This window comes from Loxodonta africana, chromosome 12 (genome assembly GCF_030014295.1).
Source record: "Loxodonta africana isolate mLoxAfr1 chromosome 12, mLoxAfr1.hap2, whole genome shotgun sequence".
NCBI classification, from domain to species: Eukaryota; Metazoa; Chordata; class Mammalia; order Proboscidea; family Elephantidae; genus Loxodonta; species Loxodonta africana.
The window spans coordinates 4,724,604-4,737,495 of NC_087353.1; the positions used below are offsets into that span (position 1 = coordinate 4,724,604).

At 37.7% G+C, this 12,892-nt stretch overlaps 1 pseudogene; it reads left to right on the plus strand.

Annotated features, from left to right (window-relative positions):
• The first annotated feature begins 10,389 nt into the window (after positions 1 to 10,389).
• LOC111751184 (proline-rich nuclear receptor coactivator 2-like) lies at positions 10,390 to 12,471 on the plus strand (annotated as a pseudogene).
• Positions 12,472 to 12,892: the final 421 nt, after the last annotated feature.

Here is a 12,892-nt window from a genome sequence, read left to right on the forward strand (position 1 = left end):
CAACGACAACAAAGATTTAAAAAATCCACCACCCACAACTGACCACTTGTCTTCGTTTAGCGTTCTGGGATCCCGCTGCTATGCATTTGCATTGCATATTAAAATTTTGGAAGAGGACAATAACTTTCTTTTTGGTTGGACTTCAACTCCCTTCTTCACTGGCACCTTGCCACCCCACAGACACCTCCTGTCTCATGACTTATGCTGAAAATGTCTTCCAGAATTTCATAAAACCACAGATTCTCAAACAGCTGTTGCCTTGCCAGTCACCTCCCCAGCCCAGGCACACACCTCACTAAGGATCCCTGATGCCCCACAGAGTGAGGAAGGTCATTTCTTACACTGTGTCACCTCTGTATACACCATCTTACATGTCGCTTCTTCATCTCTTTCAGTTCAACCGGAAGAGATGATTAGTCTGCCGGCATTAAAAAAGCACATCACTCAGTCTTTCAACAGGCTCTATGTTCTTGTCTGACAGATTTTTTTATTGAATATGTGTTAGTTTTAATAAATATACTCTTGAATACAATTCTATATACGTATACGATCAGTAACTTTATTATATACTTATGTATTCTATATAAATTCACAGATTATTAGTGTTTATATTTACATTTCAAGTATTTTATATGACTAAGATGTGATTCGATTGTATATGTATACTTTATTAAGTTTTTATATTAATTCATAATCTTCTCTAATATCATAGTTTCAGGATATAATTTTAATTGCTTTAACTTCAACAGTGCAGAATGATGTAATTAATTATACTGCTTCAATTAAAAATTCTTTTTCATTCTAGTCTACTGGTAATGCACCTGATTGTAATAATTTCATAAAGTAGTAGTTTGCAGGTGATTAAACCAAAAAACCAAATCCGCTGCCGTCAAGTTGATTGTGACTCATAGTGGCCCGATAGGACAGAGTAGAACTGCTCCATAGGGTTTCCAAGGAGCAGCAGGTAGATTTGAACTGCTGAACTTTTTGGTTTGCAACCAGAGCATGTCTTGGCTTTTAACCATATCATCACCAGGACAATAGTTAGGTGATTACTCCCTACTTATTTAAACTGATTTATTTGTATTTCCTAATAAGAAAGAGGCCATTTTGGGGAAAAATCACATATAGACTCAGGATTGCCCTTAAATCTGGCAGGCATATTTGGAACACAATGCTCATCTTAGATTGGAAATACATTCATAACCTATCATTTTAGAGTTGAGGAGAGGAGACGATGACCCTGACTATTTTACATGACCTGCCCTCAATCACATGGTTCATTAGTGAGAAAATAAGGAAGGCCATACCATGTTCCTATTCACAGGCTGAGTTTTTGTGTAGTACCACACCACATGGTGCAAACAATATATTACAAACGGTCAGAAGAAAGTACAGATATTTCTTTTTGCACTGGAGCCAGGACTCTTTGATGTGTTCACTTCCTCTCATGCCCTGGCCACATTTATCTCAATAGAGGTAACTCAGCATCTGACTGTGTTTAGTCAGAACGTTACAGTCATATTTTTTCTCTTTCTCTGATTTTCCAGCATTCCATACCATTAATTTTTAGGAACATAACTTATAAACTCCATATGACTATTTTAATTTGGATTAATATATGAAAACATGGACCTTAAGACAAAAGGCATTATTAGCAGTAAAAAGAGCAATAAAGAGAAGACATTAAAATATATATATACATTACCTGGGAAAATATAATAATGATGAAGTTACAGGCATTGCCTCAGGGCAAATTTACGGTCATACACATATTCTTCAATTATTTTAGCTCACTTATGGTAATTTCTTTTCTTTTCCATGAATATTTTAGAATAACTTTTTATGTTCACTGAAGAAAATCTGTAAGTACTTTGCTTGGAAATGTGTTGAATCCAGGTCATGTCTGCGACCACCCAAACACCTTCCCACAGAATTGGGTATCTAAGTGAAGGAGTATCTGAGATGAAATGGACAATAAATTGTCAATTAAATTGTCATTGGAATGGCATATTTTTGCAAATTTCACAAAAGAATTATGACCATGTGAACACGTTGCTAAGGCCTCTTCAGAGCTTTGCAAGGAGTCTTGGAAGTAAAGTATCCCGAAACTGAAGTTTTCTTATTTTCTAGGTAAGTTCACTTCTATTCATTTACTTTAATATATGCCTTTATTGCTCTGAAAGAAAAATTAAAAACTGACTATGAATTGTACCAACACAAATAATTTAAAAAGAACACTGAATCCATGCAATGCCCTATATTCAAACCACAAGAGAAGAATTGCCAGCGTGCCATTTCTGAACCTACACTGAAATATTTTCATCCAAAATAAATTTTATTTAAAATCACTTTTTGTTGCTCCATTTCAAAAGAAATCATGATGAATGAGTCTCTTCTGAATTGCACATCCGTTTATATACTTGAAAATGTTTATTAACTGTTCCTCATTCTTGCCTTTGTCAGGCTAGCCAACACAAGTCCGGTTCTCGGCTAATAACCCAGTGTATTCTCAAATCTAAAAATCATCTTTACCTTCAGTCTTTGGCAGGTTTCTAATAATGCCATTAAGTGCATGAGGAGAAAACTATATATAATATATACATATACACACACACACTCTCTTTTCTCTAAAAAAATAAGTATCCAAATATATGCTTACTTTCAGTTCCCCTTCCTTGCCTTTGTAGTGAGAGATGCTGCATTGTGAAATGCTCAATGATAATTGCATTTCCACACTCTTAAGTTAATAAAATGTCAAGACGAAAGAAAGAGAATGAGTTTTCTTAAGGAAACGAATATGGTCCAATGAATATGAATTGGAACTTTGAAAAAACTCATGACTGTATATATCAGTGAAGGACAAAAGGTGGCCTTTATAGCAATCAGTGCAGAAGATTAGATTATGATTTTATATCATTAACAAAGTACAACCAGTGGAAAGTTACCAAAGAGAGGAAGTACCATAACTGACCAGAAGACTAAAAACGGGAAGAGACTATTCTTTATGTTTACTTTAACTATGTGCTTATTAAATTGTATCCTAGAATTAAATATTAATGTCAAATCCAGCCCGTATATATATAAAAGATAGACTAAAGAAGTAACTTTAGTTTCTGGCAATATTCTATATTAGATACTCTGAATAACCCCCCAGTGGAATAAAGAACACAACAGATAATGTTGATTGATTATTTGGATGATTGATCAATTGATTTAGAATGTATCGCTTAGGCACTACAACACTAAGCTATCTGTAAGGTCTCAAATAAAGTAAAAGATGAGACAAGGGGCGGTTTTCAAGTGTCAGATTCAGCTTCCACCCTGCGGAATTCTGTGGAATCCTGGAGGCACTGAGCTTCTGCTTAGACGGCTGCACAGTTTGCAGAGGATAGCAACTAAAATTTAGGATTCATGATAGTTACAGAATCTATTTAGGAATACTGAGATTTCTAACAGCAAATTTCTTGAGATTCCCAAGAACAATTTACCTGAGATTTTGCTAAAAAGCTGACCTTCATATAGATTTTAAGCTCAAATTCTTGGTTCCAAGAGTTGGTTAAAAGCAAACAAACATTAAACAAAAAATGTCGGTGGGAGCAGTGAGTGGGTGGATTTAAAACAATGTGCCCCTCGCTGCTTTTGTCCTTAGCTGGCAGAAGGAAATGCAAATCTTCTGCTGACACTCAACTGAGGCCACCAAGAATTTCAAAGAAAATAAGCAGCTCACAATAAAAAATCACAAAAAGCCCAAGAAACAAATTGCAGCATGTAAGAAACAGGAAAACAATCCGACAACAAAAATAGACCACGACAATTTCAGGTACTGGCATTATCAGACACAGAATGTAAAATAAATATGTATAAAATTTTGAAGAACTAAGTAGAAGCTGTAGATATAACCATGCAACACAAGTGAATAGCATAGATTTGGGAAAGGACAAAACAGAATTTGTAGAAATTAAATATGTAATATTTACAAAATTAAATTTTAAATTGTATGCACTTATGAATATAGCCTAAAATTACCTCAAGCAGAAATGCACATAAATACAAAAAGAAATTGAAAAATCTATTGTTGAGCTGGGAAATTTTCACACATATCTCTCATTAATTTATAAACATAAGAAATTTTAAAAATAAATAAGAATAAAGAACATAAAAATTTTTATTTGGTTAGCATTCACACACACACAGGGAACGCCTGGCTCCATGTGTCATCTTTGCTTCTTCTTGTCAGGCTGTGAAGCACCTCTTGGCTGGGGGGCCACCTCTCCAGTCTGTACCACCACATTGGTGGGATGCCTGCGGATTTTTTTTGTTCTTGTTTGTTTTCCTTTTTCCTTTTTGTTTTCTTCATTTCTCAGTTTCTTGTCTCTCTCTACCTACCTTCTTTTCCTGTCTCTGAATACCTGGCACTGTGTGCCATCTCTGCCCCTTCTAGCCGGGCTGTACTGTGTGGCTTCGGAGCTACTTCCCCAGTCTGCATGGCCATGCTGGTGGGATCCCTGGGGGCATGTCTTTGTTTTTGTTGTTGTTGTTATTTTTATCTTATTTATTTAATTATTTTTTCTCCTTTTTTGTTTTTCTTCATTTCTCAGTTTCTTGTCCCTCTCAACGCTACAAAAAAAAAAAAAAAAGCACTACAAATTGACAGCAATAAATTCACACCCATCAGTAATTATACTGAATGGAAATGGCCTAAAAGCACCCATAAAGTGACAGAGAGTGATAGAATGGATGAAAAAACAGGATCCATTAATATGCTGTCTATAAGAAACTCACCTTAGAAACAAAGATGCAAATTTATTAAAAATCAAAAGATGGAAAAAAATATTTAAAGCAAATAATGACCAAAAAGGACCAGGAGTAACAATACTAATCTCAGATAAAATAGACTTTAAGACAAAATCTACCATAAATGACAAAGAAGAGCACTATATAATGATTAAAAGGACAATCCATCATGAAGACATAACCATAATAAACACCTACACACCCAATGACAGGGCTCCAAGATACAAAAAAAAAAAAAAACTCTAACAGCACTGAAAAGAGAAATTGGCAGTTCCACAATAACAGTAGGAGAATTCAGCACACCACTCTCAGTGAAGGACAGAACATCTAGAAAGAAACTCACCAAAGATACAGAAGATGTAGAGGACATAATCAGCCAACTTGTGGGGCAGTTCTACTCTGTCCTATAGGGTGGCTATGAGTCAGAATTGACTCGACGGCTATGGGTTTGATATCATAGACATATATGGAACACTCCACCCAACAGCTGCAAACTGCACATTCTTCTCCAATGCACTTGGAACATTCTCCAGAATTGACCACATCTTAGGCCACAGAGCATCCCTCAATGAAATCCAAAATACTGAGATAATACAAAGTATCTTCTCTGGCCACAACATCATCAAAGCAGAAATTAACAGGAAGAGAACGGGAAAAACATAAGTTGCATGGAAACTGAGCAACACCTTGCTGAAAAACTACTGGGTAATGGAAGAAATCAGAGATGGAATAAAAAAAAATCCTAGAATCAAATGAGAATGAAAACACATCATACCAAAACTTTTGGGACACAGCAAGGCAGAGCTCAGTGGTCAATTTATAGCAGTAGGTAAAAAAAAAAAGATGCACACATCAAAAAAGAAGAAAGGAACAAAATCAAAACAGTAGCTGTGCAACTAGAACAAATAGAAAGAGAACAGAAAAAAGAAGCCCACACCCACCAGAAGAGAGGATATAATAAATATCAGAGCAGAAATAAATGAAATGGAGAACAGAAAACAATAGAAAGAATCAACAAAACCAAAAGTTGGTCCTTTGAAAAGATCAACAAAGTCGACAAACCACTGGCCAAACTGACAAAAGAAAAACAAGAGATGATGCAAATAACCTAAATAAGGATTGAAATAAGGGTCATTATAGTAGGCCCAATTGAAATAAAAAGGATCATAACAGAGCATTATGAAAAACTATACACCAACAAATCTGAAAACCTAGAGGAAATGGGCAAACTTTTAGAGACACACTACCTACCCAAACTAACACAAAACGATGTTGAAAATCCAAACAGACTCATAACAAGAGAAGAGATTGAAAATGTAATTAAAGAAAAAAAAAAAAAAAGCCTCCCAACAAAAAAAAAAAAAGCCCTGGGCCAAAGGGCTTCAGTGGAGAATTCTACCACTCAGAGAAGCGGTTACTCCAGTACTACTCAAGCTATTTCAGAACGTACAAAAGGAAGGGATATTTCCGAATTCATTCTATGAAGCCAGTATAGCCCTGATACCAAAACAAGGCAAAGACACACAAAAAAAGAAAGTTACAGACCATTATCTCTCATGAATATAGATGCAAAAACTCTCAACAAAATTCTAGCCAATAGAATTCAGCATCATACCAAAAAAAAATAATACACCATGACCAAGTAGGATTCATATCAGGCTGGCAAGGATGATTCGACATTAGAAAATCAATCAACATGACCCACCACATAAATAAAAGAATTACATGATCATCTCGATCAATGCAGAAAGACATTTGACAAACTCCAACACCCATTCCTGAATAAAATTCTCAATAGAATAGGTATAGAAGGGATATTCCTCAACATAATAAAAGGCATCTATACAAAACTAACAGCCAACATCGTTCTTGATGGAGAGAGGTTGGAAATATTCTCCTTCACACAAGGATGCCCTTCATCACTACTCCTATTTAATATTGTGCTGGAAGTCCTAGCTAAAGCAATCAGGAAAGAAAAAAATAAAGGGCATCCAAATTGATAACGAAGAAGTTAAACTGTTCCTATTTGCAGATGATATGATACTATACATATAAAACCCAAAAGGCTCCACAAGAAAACTACTGGAACTAATTAGAAAGATTCAGCAGATTAGCAGGATACAAGATAAACACACAAAAATCAGTTGGATTCCTATACACCAATAAAGAGAACGATGAAAAGGAAATCACAAAAACAATACCGAAGAAGACATTCAAACAGTTAACGGACACATGAGGCAATGCTCATGATCACTAGCCATTATAGAAATGCAAATCAGAACCACAATGAGATACCATCTCAGACTGGCATTACTGGCATGAGTCAAAAAAACAGAAAATAACAAATATTGGAGAGGCTGCAGAGAGATTGGTACTCTTGTGAACTGCTGGTGGGAATGCAAAATGATAGAGCCATTTTGGAAAAGGATATGGCACTTCATTTACCCACTGCCGTTGAGTTGATTCCGACTCATAGCAACCCTATAGGACCGAGTAGAAGTGCCCCACGGGGTTTCCAAGGAGCATCTGTGGATTCGAACTGCCAACCTTTTGGTTAGCGGCTATAGCTCTTAGCCACTATACCACCAGGGTTTCTGGCGCTTCCTTAGAAAGCTAAAAATAGAAATACCATATAATCCAGCAATCCCACTCCTAGGAATATATCCTAGAGAAATAAGAGTCATCATACGAATAGACATATGCACACCCATGTTCATTGCAGCATTGTTCACGACAGTAAAAAGATAGAAACAACCTAGATGCCCATCAATAGATGAATGCATAAACAAACTATGGCGCATACACACAATGGAATACTATGCAGTGATAGAGAACAATAAATCTGTGAAGCATCTCATAACATGGATCAATGTGGAAGGCATCATGTTGAGTGAAATAAGTCAATCACAAAAGGACAAGTATTGTATGAGACCACTACTATAAAAACTCATGAAAATGTTTACACACAAAAAGAAACAATCTTTGATGGTTATGAGGGAAGAGAGGGGTGGGAATGGAAAAACACTAAATAGGCACTAGATAAGTGGTAACTTTGTGAAGGGTAAGACAGTATGCAATACTGGGGAAGCCAGTACACCTTGTACAAGGCAAGGTTATGGAAGCTCTGTAGACACATCCAAACTCCCTGAGGGACCAAACTGCTGGGCTGAGGGCTGTGGGGACCATGGTCTCAGGGAACGCCTGGCTCAATTGGCAAAATATAGTTTGTAAAGAAAATATTCTAACTTCTACTTTGGCGAGTAGCATAAGGGGGTCTTAAAAGCCTGTGAGCGCCCATCTAAGATACTCCACTGGTCTCACCCCTTTGGGAGCAAGCGAGAATGAAGAAGACTAAAGATACAGGGGAAAGATTAGTCCAAAGGACTAATGGACCACATCTACTATGGCCTCCACCTGACTGAGTTCAGTACAACTAGACGGTGGCCGGCTGCCACCACTGACTGCTCTGACAGGGATCACAATGGAGGGTCCTGGACAGAGCTGGAGAAAGGGGTAGAACAAAATTCTAACTCACAAAGAAAAAAAAAAAAAGACCAGACTTGCAGGCCTGACAGAGACTGGAGAAGCCCCGAGAGTATGGCCCCTATATGCCATTCTAGCTCAGAGATGAGGTTACTCCTGGGGTTCACCCTTCATCCAAGGATTGGATGGGCCCATAAAGCAAAACAAGACTAGAGGGGCACACCAGCCCAGGGGCAAGGACTAGAAGGCAGTAGGGCACAGGAAAGCTAGAAATGGGGAATCCAGGGTCTAGAGGGGAGAGTGTTTTGTGGGGTTATTAAGCAATGTCATAAAACAATATGTGTACTAACTGTTTAATGAGAAGCTAGTTTGTTCTGTGAACTGTCATCTAAAGTACAGTAAAATATATATATATTACATTAGTTCAATGAAATTGTAAAAAAAATGTATTATTATTATTATAGTGGCCCCACCCATTGGGCACACCATCCTTGGCTGCCCCAAAATTCCAAGCCCTTTGAGGGTGAGACCTTCATCTCTGAACTCCAAGTGCCCAGGACAGCACTGGGACATGCAAATGCTCAGTGAGATGCTATCATGTGGATGGGTGGAGGGAAAAGTGTGTCATCATCAACTTCTATGATAGGAGGAAGGACAAACTAAGTGACAAATAGAAGTACAAGCGACTTCCTGTGAGAGTCAGAGAAGAGAGCAATTAATTGTTACTGGCTAGGATGAGACACTGGACAAGGCTTCACAAAGGAGAGAGCCTCTGGGTGTGGTAATTTTGCTTAACTAATAAGAGCTCTGTTGATTGATCATCTTACTATATGTGGTCTTTTGTTTGGCTGGTTGGTTTTCCTAAAGCTCTATATTGTGTTATATTTCTGAGTTTAACCTTCAGGGTTTATCTGGGAGTGTTACCAGGCAGTGTAGTTACTCACATACCATTGAGAGAATGAAGAGCTTCTTTCAATCTGAAAAGCCTTTCCCCTTCAGTTAAACATATTAGTTTCAGAGATACATACTTAGAGAGATGATAGCGGGAAAGGGTGCCAAATTATCTGGATGAGATTCTTATCACTTTGCATTCCTAATTATCATTGACCATTTATTTATGAATTCGTTCACCTAATACTTACTGAACATAGATACATCCACTGATCGTAGTAGATGCAGGGGAAATGGATGGCAAAACACAGTGACTGTCTTCAAGCAAGATCCCATCAATCAAATCAACATTCCCTTGTATTCAAGAATATCTCTACAGGACAAATATTTTTCTGGGATTTGTTTTTCATTTTCTAGTCATTTTATTCTTTATTTCATTCTAAATGCTCAACAAGTAACAGTCGTACCTGTTATTTCTTTATATTGTTTCCACTTAGTATATTCTTTGTGCTTATGGTATAGGCGGAGTTCTATAAATGTTGCCAGCAGATAGAGGCAATGATAACTGCTAGAATTTTTTAAGTAAATTTAGTAATAAATAAAATTAAATAAGACATAGGGATATGTCTTCTCAAAAACTCATCAGTCTACTGGCACGTGAGAAAATGGAAATTATGAAATGAGTGGTTTTGCAATTATCTAATTAAGTTGCCTGAGGTACGTTATAGAGGTCAAAATGTGGTCCTCAGCTGGACTCAAAGTTTTATCCCACCAATTTAAGCAGTAAGTTGCAGAAGGTAGTATTGTCTGTTGTAAAAAAAAAATCAGCTGTCTATGAGACAAATCAAATTCGACTCATGGAGGCCCCATGTGTTGTAGAATAGAACTGCACACCATAGGGTTTTCTTGGCTGTGACCTTTCAGAAGTAGATCACGAGGCAGGGACAGAGTACCCAATACACAAGGTACACAATGGTTTACTTGTACTTATTTACTAATCGGTAGGGCACAATTTCACCTGGTTTTCACCACATCCTTAGTAAGTAAACAAGTAAACACAGTCAAATCCCTGCGTATCTTGTTTACTGTAAGCCTGTGCGCGTGCCTTAAAAAAAGTGCCTTACTTACCGGTTAATCCACCCCTGTCAGCAGTGCACTTCTGGGGTGGGGAGGGGGATCGCCAACCTTTTGGTTAGTAGTCAAGCAGGGGAGTTTGACATGAAGTACGGAGTCTCCAGGTGGTATTGACAGCTAATTTGCTTGGGTGACCACCTAAAGATTGAAGGTTTGACCCAGAGACACCTTGGAAGAAAGGCCTGGTGATATAATTCCAAAATGTCAGCCACTGAAAACCCTGTGGAGCACAGTTTTACTCTGACCCTCATGGGGTCACCACGCATTGAAATTGGCTCCGCAGCAATTGGTTCTGTTTGGTTCTCGACCAGTCTGTATTTCTACATACCTTTTTGTTTTATAGTCCTAGTTATTGTATTTTATATACCATATTTAAACATTTTTTTCCCTGAAAAATCCCATGGGCTATGCTACGCTGCCAAAGAAGTCTATGGCATAAAAATTCTCACTCATCTTGATTAAATTACCTAGTCTTCCTGAGGTTCAGTTTTCTTATCTTAAAGTGATTGTAGCTGTCTCATAAACTCGTCGTGAGGATTACATGAATTAGTACACACATGGAGCTGAGAGCAGTTTGTGAGACACACTGTGAATTTAATGTGTTAGATAATTGCAGTAATTACCAATGTTGAACGCTCTTGAGCACAAATCCTCATTCCATTACTTCCTATTCCATGACATTAGTATATCACTGGATTTTTTCTGAATTTAAACTTCTTCACCTGTGAGGGAACTTCAGCTGTTAGGAAGCCTAAAGGGGTCATTGGGGAAGGACATATATGGAAGTACTTTATGGATGTTGAAGAATTATTTGAATTATGCTATAATTATCATCGTTCTTATTGAATACTAAGATCAGGACATAATATCAGAGACATCTCAATGCTATGAAATTTCTACTAAAACCTGAGAGACCCAAGAAAAGTATATGAAAGCCGTTTTGAAAAGGAAAAGGAAAAGCAAAGAAATTTGACAGTAGCTTTAAATTAGCCAAATAAAACTTGTTGCCGGCAAGTCAATTCTGATTCATAGCGACCCTAGAGGACGGAGTAGAACTGCCCTGTAGGTTTTCCAAGGCTGTAATCTTTCGCAAGCAGACTGCCACATCTTTCTCCCACAGAGAGTCTGGTAGGTTCCAACTGCCAACCTTTCAGTTAGCAGCCGAGCACTTAACCACTGCGCTTAACTGTATATTAATGCTAAAAGCAACAAAATTGTGAGCCAAGATAACTGTTTATGCTCAGTGGCTACATTCAGATTTCTTGGTGAATGCTTCTCAACTTCAGTGTTTTGTGCACAATTTGGGGTCAGGACAAGTTATCTTGGACAGATGTATTTGAATTCCACATTTAAATTAATTTGAGATATTAATAAAATATTAAGAAACAGGTCGATAGACGCAGAAGGAGAAGGTCGATTGGAGACACCGGTGTGATCATTAGCTCCTCCATTGGTGCTCGTGGGCTTTGTTGGTTCCATGCCTCATCTCTCTTGGAAGGGGAGGGAGCCTTCAGCATCACATAGGAGCCCCACTGCCCTAGCTCTGAGCTTGAAGTCACTGGGACTTCTCTCAAACTTGTGTGCTGAGGACACTCAGATGCTGGCCTCGGCTCCTAGGCTGAACTCAGCAGATCAGCCCCTGAGAACTTCTGTATTCAGGCAAAGGAAAGAATCTGTCCGAAAGCAACACTTATCATCCTGGTCTTGGCAACAAGGAAGAGGACAGGTAGTGGAAATCCTACCATCTGAAAAGCAAATGGAAAGTGACAACGAACCTGAATACGAGTGGTGGAGAGAGGCATAACATTCCAGTCCCCTAATCTAGAAATGTTAGTAAGAACCAGCAACGGCTTAATAGACAAAAGACCAAGGATCAGCATTTCTAGAGGAAGATCATTCATAAGAAAATAGAAGGACATGCAAAAAGCAGGGAAGAACAAACTATATTTTCCAACCAATCCAAATAGGAACTCCAGCATATCAAGCCCCAGCTTACTTTTTCAGTCGCAAACTGGTCAGAACTATGCTGGAGCCAAGTTTAGTGAGCCACCTTCACCAAGTGTTCTTCCTAAACCATCTAGCCACTGGGTTCCTGTTTCCTTTAATCCTTCTGATAAAGAGGTAATGGCATTTCAACTTAAAGCCTCACTTAAAGTACAGGTATAAAATAAGATAAAGTACTAATGTTTAAATTTAGGTATCATTGTAAAGAACAGTCAGTGGGTCTAAAACAAGTTCCCTAGGGAATTATTCTATTGTGGAAAATATGATTGGACTTCTTGCTTGTTCTACATGATTCGTGCATTGTGATGCCCACCACTAAATACTAATAATTGTACTTGATATTGTGCTCTCTCTCATTTGACTAACTCGTGAGTGAAACCATCCCTTTTTAGATTTGCCTAGTGGTAAAGGAATCAACTTTTCCTATTGCTTGTTGGGGAAAATACTAATTTAAGATTATCATTCATGCATCAGTAGATTGACTTGTTGAAAACTAGTGAATCAGATTACAAGCATCTAGATAAGACAGACAAGGGATAAGAACCAATAGAAACATTTGAAAATCTAATGTCCTAGAAACACT